This window comes from Trichechus manatus, unplaced genomic scaffold (assembly GCF_000243295.1).
Source record: "Trichechus manatus latirostris isolate Lorelei unplaced genomic scaffold, TriManLat1.0 scaffold00075, whole genome shotgun sequence".
In the NCBI taxonomy this organism is placed as follows: domain Eukaryota; kingdom Metazoa; phylum Chordata; class Mammalia; order Sirenia; family Trichechidae; genus Trichechus; species Trichechus manatus.
The window spans coordinates 3,004,718-3,019,555 of record NW_004444011.1 but is presented as its reverse complement, the minus strand read 5'-3'; the positions used below and the strand labels follow the sequence as shown (position 1 = coordinate 3,019,555).

The following is a 14,838-nucleotide window of genomic DNA, read 5'->3' as shown; positions in this document are numbered from 1 at the left end:
CAGTTAGTGGCTAGATCGCGCCTTACAAATATAAAACAAATAGCCAGTACAGATCCCCAGTTGCCTATGGTTACCAAGATCCACTCTCCTGCTACTGTGCTTGAGAGGGAAGCCTTATAATGGCTTGGGGTTGGGGGAGACTGTGTGTGGAAGCGGGAAAAAGGGGAAGAGAGGACAGACAAATCTAATTTTGGAGCAAAAGCTAAGGGAAGGTGCCTGAGCCTATCCTGAAGCAGATGGAATTGGAGAAGATGCTCAGTCACACTCCTGGATCTCACTGGGGACTTGGGGGTTATGGAGTCCCCAGGAGTGGGCCAAGCATTTGCCAGCTCTGCCAACAAGCCCCAGTAATACCTCTACGGTGGGGAGCAATCAGATTCAGGAGATCCTAGTTCCCAGAGAGACCGGAGGCCCCCTCTACTCCCATTCATCGGCAGGTCAGTCCCTTGTCTGATGTAGACAGCAAATGTAACAGGCCTGCGATGAGGAGCTTCTGTTGTACTCAGCCCCTGTGACATGAGTAGAGAGGCCTCAGGAGCTTTCTGCAGTTCTAGGAATATGAGGCCCAGAGCCATGTTTACAAGAATTTTTACTCAAATCCCTTTAGAGGTTATGATCATTCACTTTCACAATGTTTATATATGGTAGATTATCCTGTCCTAATTAAACCTCACAAAAAAAACAAACAAAAAACTCAGATGGTTATACTTTGAGCATCACAATAAGATAACATGGAGGCAAAACAGGGAACAGAGAGCAGGCAACGTGTTTTCTAGCCTCATTACAGACCCACATTAGAGTAACTGAAGACAATTCCTACAGCAAACAGGCTACAGGCAATCTACTTCATGATTGAGCAAGAAGTTGCAATTCTTTGATTTCAACCACCAACCTAAGAGAGAAGATGACGATATAGGCACCATATGTAGGACATGCTGAACCAGGAAATGTCTTCAGTTACTGCCGTGGACAGCTTTTGCTTCTGCCTGTTCAGCACCTTCCTCCCTTATTCTGACAAGGTGGGGAGCTCAATCCATATAGTTCAGGTGGAGCCAGACCTTACCAATGTAAGCCAGCTGCAGCTATGTCCAGTCTTAGGCTTCCCAGTTACTTATCAGTTACTAGTTGCTATAGAGTCAACTTCAACTCATGGAGACCCCGTGTGTGTCAGAGTAGAACTGTGCTCCACAGGGTTTTCAATGGCTGATTTTTTGGAAGTAACTTGCCAGGTCTTTCTTCTGAGGTGCCTCTGGGTAGACTTGAACCTCCAACGTTTTGGTTAACAGCCTAGCGCATTAACCATTTACACCACCCAGGGACTCCTCCAGTCACTTAAGCCAATGCATTATCTTAGGAATTTTCTTGGACTGTTTGAATCGGATTCTGTCACTTGCAATTGAGAGTCTCTATCAAGACATATAGTTACTTTGTTATGGAACTAGTCACGTGGGAAGGGAAAAAACAGCTAATCAATACAACCATTTTTTTTTTTTTTAAATCAGTGAAGCAGCTATTGTCTTTCTACCTTCCTGCTCCAAAGGTTGGGGGGGGAGGAGACACTAAAATGTTTTTACTTCCACTTTATAAAGCATTCGTTCTTTGCTGCAGAGGAGGGAGACAATACACAAAGGCAAAGAGAGAAGCTTACATGGCTTAACACAATAGTTCATCTTGAAAGTTGCCCACGGAATGAGATACAACTAATAATTTTCTTATTACGGGAACTGAATTGGAAAAGAGAAAATTAAAGAACATCCAGAATTCTCTGATCTTTTGCTGTTTCTGCCCTGGCATATACAATCATATATTCAAAAGCAGTCACATTAGTGGGTTAAGAACTTGTCAAAAATGCCAAAGGAGAACATTTTCCTGTCATTCTAGAGATGCTGAGATATAAGAGTTAATACAGGAAGAACTTCTGCACATTCAACTCAACTATGTTGTTAATAGCAGCAGGAAAAATAAAAATTTCAGTACCCCCAGAGGACTGGAGCATGCAGAATTGGATACAGCTACTAAACCATAAACTTACATGTTAACAAATGAGATTTATACTCTGCCAGATCAGAGTAAATTTCATAATAATTCTACTACTATCATCCCATTTTACAGATTAAAAACAAAAAACACAAAATGCCAAGAAATCTAAATAATGTGCTCAAAGTCACACAATTAGTGTGTTGTGGGGTATGTCTTATTTAAGAAGGTCTTAGTTATACTAAGTTTATAAATATTAAGTTTGTCTTTAATCCATCTGGAATTTATATCTTCCAAGTAAATAGTCAGAAGGAGCCCTGGTGGCTCAGAGGTAAAGCACTCAGCTACTAACCAAAACAGTCGGCAGTTGGGATCTACCAGCTAGAAAGTTGTGGCAGTCTGCTTCTGTAAATATTAAGCCAAAAAAAAAAAAACCCTTTGCTGTAGAGTCAATTCCGACACATAGCCTTGGAAATCCTGTGGGGCAGCTCTACTCTGTCCTATAGGGTCACTATGAGTTGTCAGAATTGACTTGATGGCAACAGGTTTGATTGGTGGCTTTAAGTATATAGTCAAGTGTCCCAATATCGTTTACTGAATTCTCTTTATCCCCTAGTGGTTTGAAATGTCATTTTTATCAAATCGTTCATTCCCATATGTGAGGGTCAATTTCTATACTCTTCTGTTTCATTAATCAAAAATGTCTATCCCAGCACCCAAATCACACTGTCATAATTACTATAGCTTTTTAATGTTTTAATATCTGGTAGGGCAAGTCCCTTTTTTTTTTTTTAAATTTCTCTTCGCTATTTTTGTACATTTATTTTCTTATTTGTGGGTCGTTACGAAGCTCAACTGATTTAACACAGAAGATTTAGAACAAAGTCTGGCACATAGTAAGCACTCAGTTAATGCTTAAAAAAATACAACAACAAACCAAACCAGTTGCCGTGGAGTCACTTCCAACTCATGGTGACCCAATGTGTGCAGAGTAGAACTGCTTCATAGCGTTTTCAAGGCTACGACCTTTCAGAAGCAAATTGCCAGGCCTTTCTTCTGATGTGCTTCTATGTGGGTTTGAACTTGGAAACTTTCAGTTAGAAGCCCAGGACTTAACCACCACCCAGGGACTCCATCTTTTTGTTTTTTCTTCCTTCCTTTCCCCAGGAAATGGCCACTTCCCAGTTCTCCACTGGAGTCTAGAGCCTGGTTAATTACTACAGAGAATAAACCTTTGTCTCCTGCTGAGGTTGGGAAGGGAACTTAGAGTTCCAACTTCTCCAATTATAGCTTTTAACTAGCCTTGCTGTTTTCAGTCCATTCATCACTCCACCTTCTAAGGACATGGCGACTCTAATTCTGAACCTTTCAGGAATTCTATGGCACAACTCCACTACTTCTCTTTGACATTCTCCTCTGCAGGCATTTAAATTCTCACTTTCTCTGTTTTGCTCAGTCAGTGCCCTTTCTTAATCAGTTTCCTTCTAAAAACTACTGACATCCCTTATCCACTGGGTCTTCTCCCCTTTTTGTACTTCTAGGTATATAACTTGTTTACTTCTTTACTCTCATTTCAGCGGAGTTTTAGGAGGGAAAGGAGTTAACTGTATGTATTCAATCTACTGTATTTACCTTGATATTTTTGTAATGGCTCAAAATCATCATTATTTCTAGTATTGAGCCAATTTTTTTTTTTTTAAACATCATTGGTTTTCATTTGATAATTTTTTGGGGATTGTCCATGTATGCTTATAAGATTGGCCTATAGTTTTCTTTTACCACCTTTGTGGATTTTTAAAGCAAAATTATGCTAGCCTCATGCATGAGTTGGGAGGTTCTTTATCTTTTTTCTATGCTCTAGAAGAGTCTGTATTAAAAAACAAACAAACAAAAAAACAAAACCGTTGCCATGGAGTCGATTCCAACTGATAGCGACCCTATAGGGCAGAGTAGAACTGCCCCACAGGGTTTCCAAGGAGCGGCTGGTGGATTTGAACTGCCAACCTTTTGGTTAGCAGCCAAGCTCTTAACTACTGTGCCATCAGGGCTCTGAAGAATTTGTATATGAGTAGAATTCTGTTTCGCTAAGGTTCAGTAGAATCAGAATAGCTATTATTTAATCCCCAATGTACAAACGAGGGGAGCCCTGGTGGTGCAGTGGTTAAGAGCTACTGCTGCTAACCAAAAGGTCACCAGTCACTCCTTGGAAACCCAATGGGGCAGTTCTACTCTGTCCTACAGGGTCCCTATAAGTCGGAATCTACTCGACGGCAACGGGTTTGGGTACAAATGAGGAAACTGAGGCAATACATTTGAATAACCTGCCCCAAGAGGTCTTGCTAGTAAGTGAAGGAGTCCAGTTCAGTCCCAGATTTGCCTGGCGCCATATTATTCTGGTGTTCCCCTCTCTACCTCCTGCCCATATTCCCAAAGGAAAGAAGTACAAGATGCAATGCAGAGAGTAACATGGAGAAGGAGTAGATCCTGGTTGTACGAGTCATGTAAAATACACAAGCTGAAGATTACTAGGAGAATCAACATCTTGGTAGACATGCTGATAGAGGCTGCGTGGATTTATTTACATGGTAAAGTAAATCTCTAACATTTAGTCTAGGCATCCTTGGAAGACATAGTTTGGAAATGACTAGTTTATATAACCTCATCTCCAGGTACTGAACAGAGCATGCCCAAACAGCCCAGCAGGCATGGTGATTCCTCACATAAAGAATTTGGACTGCTTAGATAAAGCATAACCGAGGAAGAATAAATATCCTGAATATCCTGTCCTTTTGAGGAACCAGAAGGAGGAAAAGTAAAGAAAACAAACAAAAGAACCACTCTATAAGCCATTTGTTTCCAAAGTGAGAGCTACTGGCTTTATAATCTGCGCGCACAAAAGCTTTCTCAGTATACTCAGCCTCCACAGGTGGCTTAACTTTGCTCTTCCCCCTCTTTTTCATCCTGATCTCCCTCTCAGCTGTTCTCCTGTGCCCAGTGAGGTAGTCAGTACTATAACAAATGAGAAGAGATGCAAAGCAATAACAAAAACAGTTCATTATAAGAAGTTTTAATGATAAAACTGGAGCGCCTCTAATTAAAATAGTGTAACCTGCTCAAATAGATTTCATTAAATTCTGAACATCTGATACCAAGACAGATAACAAAGACTGGTGAATTAGTTTGAGTACCCTCACCCCCTCAATTTTCTTTTCAGTCTTGTAGAATTTCCCAGTCAGTGGTTGACATAGGACCAGTAAACCAGTACCAGTGCCATGAAGCCAATTCTGATTCATGGCAATCCCACGTGTGTCATAGTAGAACTGTGTGCCATAAGGTTTTCAATGGCTGACTTTTTTGGAAATAGATCTCTCGACCTTTCTTCCACAGCACCGCTGGGAGGACTTGAACTTCCAGCTTTTCTGTTAGCAGCTGAGAACATTAACCGTTTGCACCACCCAGGGACCCCTAATGTAGGACACGACTCTTAATTGTGTCTTGTAGTATTTTAAGCTGCCTGGGGTCAAAGTGGAGGGCAAAAGCCAGTCAGAGCCGGAGTGGCTCTTTCGCTTGCTCCAACCAGATCAGTTCCACTTGTGTCTGTTAGAGTTATTGAACTCCAACCAAGTAAGATAAAGATTGGAGAAAAAACGTTCTGCTACTTAAAAAATTTTTTTTTAATAAAAATTATCACGTTGATGTGTTAATCTGTTTTTTTTCCCTTGAAATTGACTCAACTGCTTTTTGGTTTCCTGATCATTTAAATGACCATTTAGCTCTGATAACGTTTTTGTTTTGAAACTCATTCTTATAATCTCTGTGGGATGAGTTGTGAGAAAGAAGAACACAGAAATGGAGTGAACAGGCAGCATGGTATCCCTGGACTCTGGGACCAGACTGCCTGGGTTCAAATCACAGTTCCACCTTTTATTCCTGCTGACCTTAAGGAAGTTACTTAATGCCTCAGTTTCCCCACTTGTAAAAACAGTATATGAATAGTTCCTACCTCATAAGATTATTGGAAGGATTAAATCATAAAAGGATTAATTAACCACTTTACTAGATGTGGGTTAAGCACTTAGAAAAGTGCCTGGCATATAATAAACAGTACATAAAGTATGCCCTGAAGGAAGCAGCAGTCAAGAAATCAAATGATGAACTGCATTGGGTAAATCTGCTGCAAAAGACTTCTTTAAAGTTTTAAAAAGCAAAGATGTCACTTTGATGACTAAGATGCGCCTCATCCAAGCCATGGTCTTTTCAATTGCCTCATGTGCGTGTGAAAGGTGGACAATGAAAAAGGAAGACAGAAGAAGAACTGACACGTTCAAATTGTGTTACAGGACAATATTGAATATACAATGGACTGCCAGAAGAATGAACAAATCAGTCTTAGAAGAAATACAACTGGAATGCTCCTTAGAAGCAAGGATGGCAAGACTTTGACTCGCTTACTCTGGACACATCATCAAGAAAGATCAATCGCTAGAAAAAGATATAATGTTTGGTAAAGTAGAGGTCAAAAAAAAGAGGGAAACCCTCGATGAGACAGATTGACATAATAGCCACAACAACAGCCTCAAAGATCATGAAGATAGTACAGGACCAGGCAATGTTTGGGTCTGCTACACATAAGGTCACCATGAATCGGAGCCGAGCTGACAGCGACTAACAACAACAAGGTAGGGCCTGTCTCTTCATCATTTACCTTTAGTCTTAAGAAACTTGCATAATGACTTGAGTTTCATAATATGGGCTTCTGTGATTCATTCTTTGTTCAGTTCACTCAGTACATTATGAATACATGCCTGCCATGTGCTCTGTGATTACCTACGGGGCATGTGGGTAAGAAGGACTGATATCCTTCCATTGCCATGAGTGCATTCTAAATTGTGGCTAGAGCCTTGGTTAAAATCAAGCTCTTATGCGGTTTTTTAGTGACCCTTACCCCAGTTTCCATGCTTTAAAGCGAACTATTAAGTGGGCATTACATCTATCATTCCAGATTGCTGCCTTCATCGTTTTTCTCAAGAGAAGCCACCTGAAGCTCATGCTCTGACACCTCCTTTATGTACTTATTAGCTCTACTCAGATCTTTGTTAGTAATTCTACGGAGTCATGTAATAGTCAGTAGAGCAAGGAGTTAATCTTGTTGAAAGTGCTTTACTAGATGGTGGTAGACAACCTGAGATAGAACATGAGGCGTCTAGGTTCCTGATATGCTTCCAGGCCTGGCTACATTTTTACCTTGGGGACCACGAGATACCATAATTCCTTCATATACATCCATCATTTTAGTTTAAAGTAATTTTAAATAGATTTCTACTATTTGTTAACACCACTACCTATCTGTCGGTTTGTCGTACTGTGGTGGCTTTTGTGTTTCTATGATGCTGAAAGCTATGCGACTGGTATTTCAAAACATCAGCAGGGTCATCCATGGTGGAAAGATTTCAGCAGAGCTTCCAGACTAAGACAGACCAAAAAGAAAGATGAAAACTCTATGGATCACAACAGAATATTGTCCAATATAGTGCTGGAAGATGAGCCCCCTAGGTTAAAAGGCTCTACATAATAGCTGCAATAATGGACTCAAACATACCAACGATCGTGGAGATAGTGCAGGAGCAGGCAACTTTTTGTTCTGTTGTACATGGGGTCACCATGAGTCAGAGCTGTCTCAACTTGTTAACAATATAGCCTTGACTAAGATACCACTCATTTATAGGAAAAGTTAATATTCAAAAGTCTTGATAAATATTATATGTTATAAATTACTTGTGACACATCTCACCACTCACGATGAACACCTCTGTCCTGCATTAAGACCCTTGAGCTCCTGGTGCATGACCTGCTAATTTATACCCCCATGTGTTAGCTCATGGTAGCTTATGCCATTCTAGCTGCATGGAATGACCACCTCTCCACATTTCTTCACATGGGTAACTAACTCTTACTGTTTCTTCCGGACTCAGTTCAGGCATGGTCTTTTCCAGGAAGCTTTCCTGGAACCCCCTGGACTTCGTCTGTTCTCCAATAAACCCCTATGCCTATCTGCATGTTAACAACCACATCCAACTGAAATTTTCTGTGAATGTAGCAACTACCACTGGAATGAAAACTACTTCCGCATAGCAACTTATTTTCTTCTTACTTGTACCCCAGTGGCTGGCGCATTGTGGCATTCAGTGTTTATTGAGCTGCACTGAAGCATCTGAGTATACTTGTTAGCTATATTTTTAATACTTATCTCCCTATCCACTTAAGTTGCTAAGCATTCTCAAGCCACACTTGGTTTCTCTTGCTTTAAGTCCTTTCTCTGGCTGTCCAGACCTCTGAAGGAGCTTACTGCCCAATGGGAGACAGAGAGAAGTAAAAATTATAAACAAACACATGTGAGAAAACATCTGTAAAGCTAAATTGAGAGGGACAGAAATAAAGCTGAATGAGGAACATGGGAAATAGGAAGACTGAAAAAGACAGGCCTTCCCCCATTATGTCTGACTGAACTCCACCACAACTATCTTTCTTTATTGTCATTACTATTATAAGTTTATTATCTCAGTTTCCAAACAGCCTCCTCAATATTTTTAAAAACTTAAATGCTAAAGTCCATATGAATTCTGAACATTTAAAAATATGAAAATATGAATTATTAAGATATTTTAATATCAGTAATTCAAAGGGCATATTATTTAAAAAAAAATTTTTTTTTTTAGCCAGACTAACATCTTAACCAGGAAAAAAAATATATATGTTAGCATGTATGATTTACTTGTTTGAAAGTACACATATATTTTGCACTTCCTGACTTTGGTGTGCCTAACTTTGCAAGCTTGATGTGACTTTATTCAAAGAAAAAATGGCTTTCTGTTTAATGACAATGATTTATTACTTTATTGTGATTGGTATTCTCCTCCACCCAGTCTCCAAGAGGGGTACTGGTTAGCTAAGAGTAATCGCCACCCAACAGAGAAAGGCACTTTTCTTTATGAGAAAGAAAGGGATGTTGGGTTGGGAAATGGTACAACAATGACATAAAGCAGCTATAAGCCAGTAGGAATAATGAACGGTCATCAAGGAAAAGGGGAAAAGAAAGGTAGAGGGGAGAACAGAGAAGACCTTTACTTTGATTCACTCATTTACAAAACCCAGTAAAGAGGAAACAGTTTAAAAACAGATACAGTGATTTTGCTTTACATGAAGTTTGTTCAAACCTTGAAGCAGGATATCCTTCTGTTTGAACCCTGGTTTGGACCTCTTGTTTTGGCTTAAATTATGTTTTCATATCATGGAGTAGAATGACAAACAAGCTGATTCTTTTGATACATATGAATGACCCTAAAAGACTTCAGTAAAATCCATGCTTTAAAAAGTGGACTACCATATCTCAATGGTGGCTATTTCTAAAAAGACCATTTCTCCATACACTTTTTTTCCCCTAAATAGTCCAGAGAAGATTTGTAATTATAATTTTTAAAAATAACCAAAGAAAAACTGTTGTTCAACAGTAATGAAATCTTAAACCCAACTGTTGTGAACATGTTTTAAGATGGCCAGGGCATGGGGGGTGGGGAGGGGCTGTGATCAAGAGGGTCAAGGGAGAGACCTGGCCAGTGGGCAGCGGCTCAGTATCTAGGAAATCTGAACACACATGGCTTTTTGGCATTAGACTGTAACTATCTCCACTCCCACCTGTCTTAGTCTGGATTCTCCGGAGGAGCAAAACCAGTGACACGTGTGGGTGTATATATATGTATGTGTGTGTGTCTGTATGTATGTATATATATATATAGAGAGAGAGAGAGAGAGAGAGTGAGATAGAGATTTCCTTCAAGGAAATGGTTCACACAATTGTAGGGGCTGGTGGTACAAAGAGAGGCATGAAGGAGAGGACCCTAGCTGTCCCAGTTCCTGAGGAGCTGGCAGGTCAGCCCCATCCAGGGTTCAGGCAGGCCCAGTGACAACCCTCCCCCACCCCAGGAGCCCTGGTCCTGGGCCCAGTGCACACCCTTCTCGGCAGATATGTAGCACAACTCAGGCTGGCAGGCTGCAAGGCTGGTTCAGGGATGAGCATGGCTCCTTTAGCCTCCAGGTCAGGTGGTGATCTGGGTAGAAACAGGGGCCTGGCCATAGGCAGGGCTATAAAGTTATAAAACATTAAATATTTAGGCATATGGTATATGGATCTGCATTTGTACTCTTGCCCTGTTGTCAGCTGCCATCCAGTTGGTCCCCAACTCATGGCAACCCCATGAACAATGGAAAGAAATACTGTCTAGTCCTGCACCATCTCCATGGTTGGTTGCAGATCAGACCATTATGATCCACAGGGCTTTCATTGGCTGATTTTTTGGAAGTAGATCACCAGGCCTTTCTTCCTAGTCCATCTTAGTATGGAAGCTCCACTGAAACCTGTTCAGCATCATAGCAACACGCAAGCTTCCATTGACAGTTGACTGGTGGCTGCACATGAGGTGCATTGGCAGGGAATCAAATCAAATTCTAGAAGGCAAAAATTCTACTAGTGAATCACCAATTCCTCACTCTTGCCCTAGGTCCCATAAATACTAGGGGCAGGCCTATCTCTAGGAATCATTTACGGAGCATTTTACTAAGTACCAGACACTATGCTAAGCATATTACTTACATGAAAACTAATAAGGTCCTATCAGGTAACAGGTACTGTTATCACCTAATTTAAGTAACTTTGTTAAATAACTTTGCCCAAGGTCCCATCTGCTGGTGAGTGGTGGAGCTGGAGATTTAACCTGCCGTCTTGCTCCTCTACCTAACCTATACTTTCTACAGCTTCTCTCTTTGGTCTGATCACAATCTACCTTTCCACATGACTTGCCACAATCTTCCCTTGAGTACTCTATACCAGCTTTGTAATATGCACGTAAATTACCTGAGGATCTTGCTTTTTTTTTTTTTAAATAATATTTTATTGTGTTTTTGGTGAAAATTTACACAGTAAATTAGGTTCTCGTTTGACAATTTCTATACAAATTTTTCAGTGACATTATTTTTTTCACATTGTCTTTAACTGTATTCTGGTTGTTCCATTTCCAGTACTCTAGTTTCCCTGCCCCCTTATTCTCGTCTTTGCTTTAGAGTAAACGTTGACCTTTTGGTCTCATATACATGGTTTTTTAGTAGAGCATTGTACTTACGGATAATATCCTTTATTTTGTGTGCTAATCTGTTACTTCATTAAAAGATGATCTCAGGTGACAGTTTCAGATCAAGGTTTAAAGAGTATCTCAGGGCAATAGTCTCGGGGAGTTCTCTGGTCTCAACTGGTCCAGTAAGTCTCGGCTTTTTAAGAATTTGAGTTCTGTTCCATGTTTTTCTCCCTTCTACCGGGGTCCATCTATCGTGATCCTGATCAGAATGTTTGCTAGTGATAGCCAGGCAACATCTAGTTCTGGTCTCAGGGTAGATGAGGTTGCAGCTCGTGTAAGGTATTCTGTAGACCTGAGATTATGTTAAAATGCAGATTCTGATACTACAAGTCTGGGAGTCTTCATCGCTGACAAGCTCCCAGGCAGTGAGGATGCTGCAGTTCAGTAGACCACACTTGGAGTATCCAGGGCCTACATTCCACCCATGCCACCTTGCTGGCTAAGATGCACACATTTTGTTACCTTTGTCTCTTGCTGTGTTCCTTCAACGCAGAATATCTCTCTGTTGCATCACTGCCTGTGAAAATCATAATCATCCTTAGATATCCAAATTAAGATCTACTTTCATTATACTTACTTTCAAAATATCAAGTAAACCTCAGCCCACCATCACTGTCAGCCAGACTGATCTCTCCTGTCAATGTGCTTCCACTGCGTTTAGAACCATTAATGCAGCACTTGGTTACAGCCTTGTTATACTCACTACTTGTTCACTGTATGTGCATTTTTTTACTTCTGTTGTTTTGAAAGTAACTTGAGGATAGGGACTTTATATCTTTCATCTTTATAGTTTTCCTTAACAATGAGCAGGGCTTTGTATGTAGGAACAAAGGTATGGCAATAAAAGAGGGGTTCAAGCACTGCCCTGTCCTTTAATTAAGCTCTTTGATATTGGTTTCCTCTTCTGTAAAATGGGGACTATAGCCCCTACTTGTTTGGGTTATTATGAAGATTAAATTAAATGTCAGATATAAAGTGCTTCATCCACTCTGTTGTTAGGTGCCATCAAGTCGGCTCTGACTCATGGTGACCTTATGTGTAACAGAATGAAACATTGCCCAGTCCTGCACCATCCTCACAATCACTGGTATCTTTGAGCCCATTGTCGTAGTCACTGTTTCAGTCCATCTCATGGAGGGTTTCCCTCGTATTCACTGACCCTCCACTTTACCAAACATGATGTCCTTTTCTAGCGATTGGTCTTTCCTGATGATGTGTCCAAAGTAAGCAATACAAAGCCTTGCCATCTTTGCTTTTAAGGAGTAGTCTGGTTGTACTTCCTCCAAGACTCACAATGAGTCCCTGATAAATGTTTACTGAATTGGATTTTCTTTTGTTATCTGTGTAAGGAAAGAGGATGGGTGTGTGAATGAATTAATGACAGAGCCTGGCCAAGCACCAGGTGTCTTAATTTTTACTCAAATTCTTTTTCCATGTTATTGATCTCTACTTTCCTTCATTTTAGTCACATGAGTAAATCCCCAGTTATTTATACAACTAAAGTTTATAAGAAAGCTAGAATATTATTTCCTGGTGTTTTCAATCACCTCATATGCATGCTAAACCTGGACAATGAATAGGGAAGACTAAAGAAGAATTGATGCCTTTGAATTATGGTAGTAGTGAAGCATATTGAATATACCCTGGACTGCCAGAAGAATGAACAAATCTGTCTTGGAATAATTACAGCCAGAATGCTCTTTAGAAGCAAGGATGGCAAGACTTCGTCTCACATACTTTGGACATGTAATCAGGAAGGACCAGTCCCTGGAGAAGGACATCATGCCTGGTAAAGTAGAGGGTCAGTGAGAAAGAGGAAGACGCTCAAAGAGTTGGATTGACACAGTGGCTGCAACAATGGGCTCAAACATAGCAACCATTGTGAGGATGGTGCAGGACTGGGTAGTGTTGTCCTTCTATTGTTACATAGGGTCGCAATGAGTTGAAACTGACTCGATGGCACCTAACAACAACATTTTTTTAATAAAAATTACCAACTAAAATTCAACTAGGACTTAGAAATAAAAGTCATCAATATATCTTGAAATCTTGGTATAACTATAATGTCACATAGCATATTTAATATACATCTATAATATAGTGTGGTACACCTATGTAACTCAAAACACCCAAGTTTAAAAATAGGTAATGGTTTCCAGATTAAACATGATGACAAGGGGAAAAAAGAAATAATGTGATTATGATTAGCCATAACAGTGACTGACTATACCAGTAACTCACTGGGACACCTTGGCAAGCTCACTTGATCGCTCATTTACTTTATCTGGAAAATAGATACTGCCTGCTTACCTGCTTCTCAAGCTAATGTAAGGAGCAAGCAAAATGCCAATATATGCAAACATTATGAAAAGTATAACAAATGAAGTTCAAAAAGTTATCAATGATATCTTTTGGCATAATACATAGCTAGGGGAAAAAGGCAATTTAAGTGAAATATACAGAAAGTGAAAGACTCAGGGAGGGTCAAATATCAAATGTTTCATCTACTGTTATTTTTTAGATTTGTGGTGTTTGCTCAAACTTCTCCGTGTATCTAATAAGATGTAAGTACAAGGTCAGAGAGCAGGACAGTTCCAGAGTCACCTTTCATTTTTCACAACAAGAAAAGATGGTTTATTTGATGTAGGCGTGTTGATTGGCAGTGCAGGCTTGCAAATTCCTGCAGTATTAAGTCACTTCTTCAAAACTGGGTGGGGCGCTGAGTTACTAAATTTTTTCCTTTCGTCTGGAGGCCAGGGCTTGGAAGTAGCTGAAGACTACATGTGAAATGAATTGGGTGGTCTTGGGAAAATTCTGTGTAAATAGCATTGCTCATCCAAAAGTAGCACAAACAGCTGCACATCTGCCCGTCCGTATTATACAAACAGAATCTGGACTCCATTAATGTGCTTGAGGAATAAATTATTCTCTAATACATGTTTTTATAATAACAGTGAAAGGAAGCTCCAGGACACCAAAGGAAATGAGACTCTGCTGTACCAATTTGTTGGCGGAAGCCTCGAAAAGGAGCGGGAGAAGGAAGTAAGTAGCAGCTATGTCTGACTTACAAAGATTGTGTCTTCTTTAAGTATGGAGTCCCTGGGTAGTGCAAATGGTTAAAAGTGCTCGGCTGCTCACTGAAAGGCTGGAGGTTCAATTCCATCCAGAGGTGCCTTGAAGAAAGGCTAGCAATCTACTTCCAAAAAATCAGCCATTAAAACCCCCAAAGAGCCACGATCATTAGCCATTAGAGAAATGCAGATCAAAACTACAATGAGATGTCATCTCATCCCAACAAGGCTAGCATTAATCCAAAAAACACAAAATAATAAATGCTGGAGAGGTTGTGGAGAGACTGCAACACTTATACACTGTTGGTGGGAATATAAAATGGTACAACCACTTTGGAAATCGATTTGGTGCTTCCTTACAAAGCTAGAAATAGAAGTACCATATGATCCAGCTATCCCACTCCTTGGAATATATCCTAGAGAAACAAGAGCCATCACACGAATAGATATATGAACACCCATGTTCATTGCAGCACTGTTCACAATAGCAAAAAGATGGTAACAACCTAGGTGCCCATCAATGGACGAATGGATAAACAAATTATAGTATATCCACACAATGGAATATTATGCAATGATAAAGAACAATGATGAAGCTGTGAAAC

At 40.2% G+C, this 14,838-nt stretch overlaps 1 protein-coding gene across 1 annotated transcript in view; it reads right to left on the bottom strand.

The window, feature by feature from the left end:
• PRTFDC1 (phosphoribosyl transferase domain containing 1) overlaps positions 1 to 14,838 on the bottom strand; it is an 84,159-nt gene that overhangs the window by 14,557 nt on the left and 54,764 nt on the right. The gene's annotated exons all lie outside the window — the stretch shown is intronic.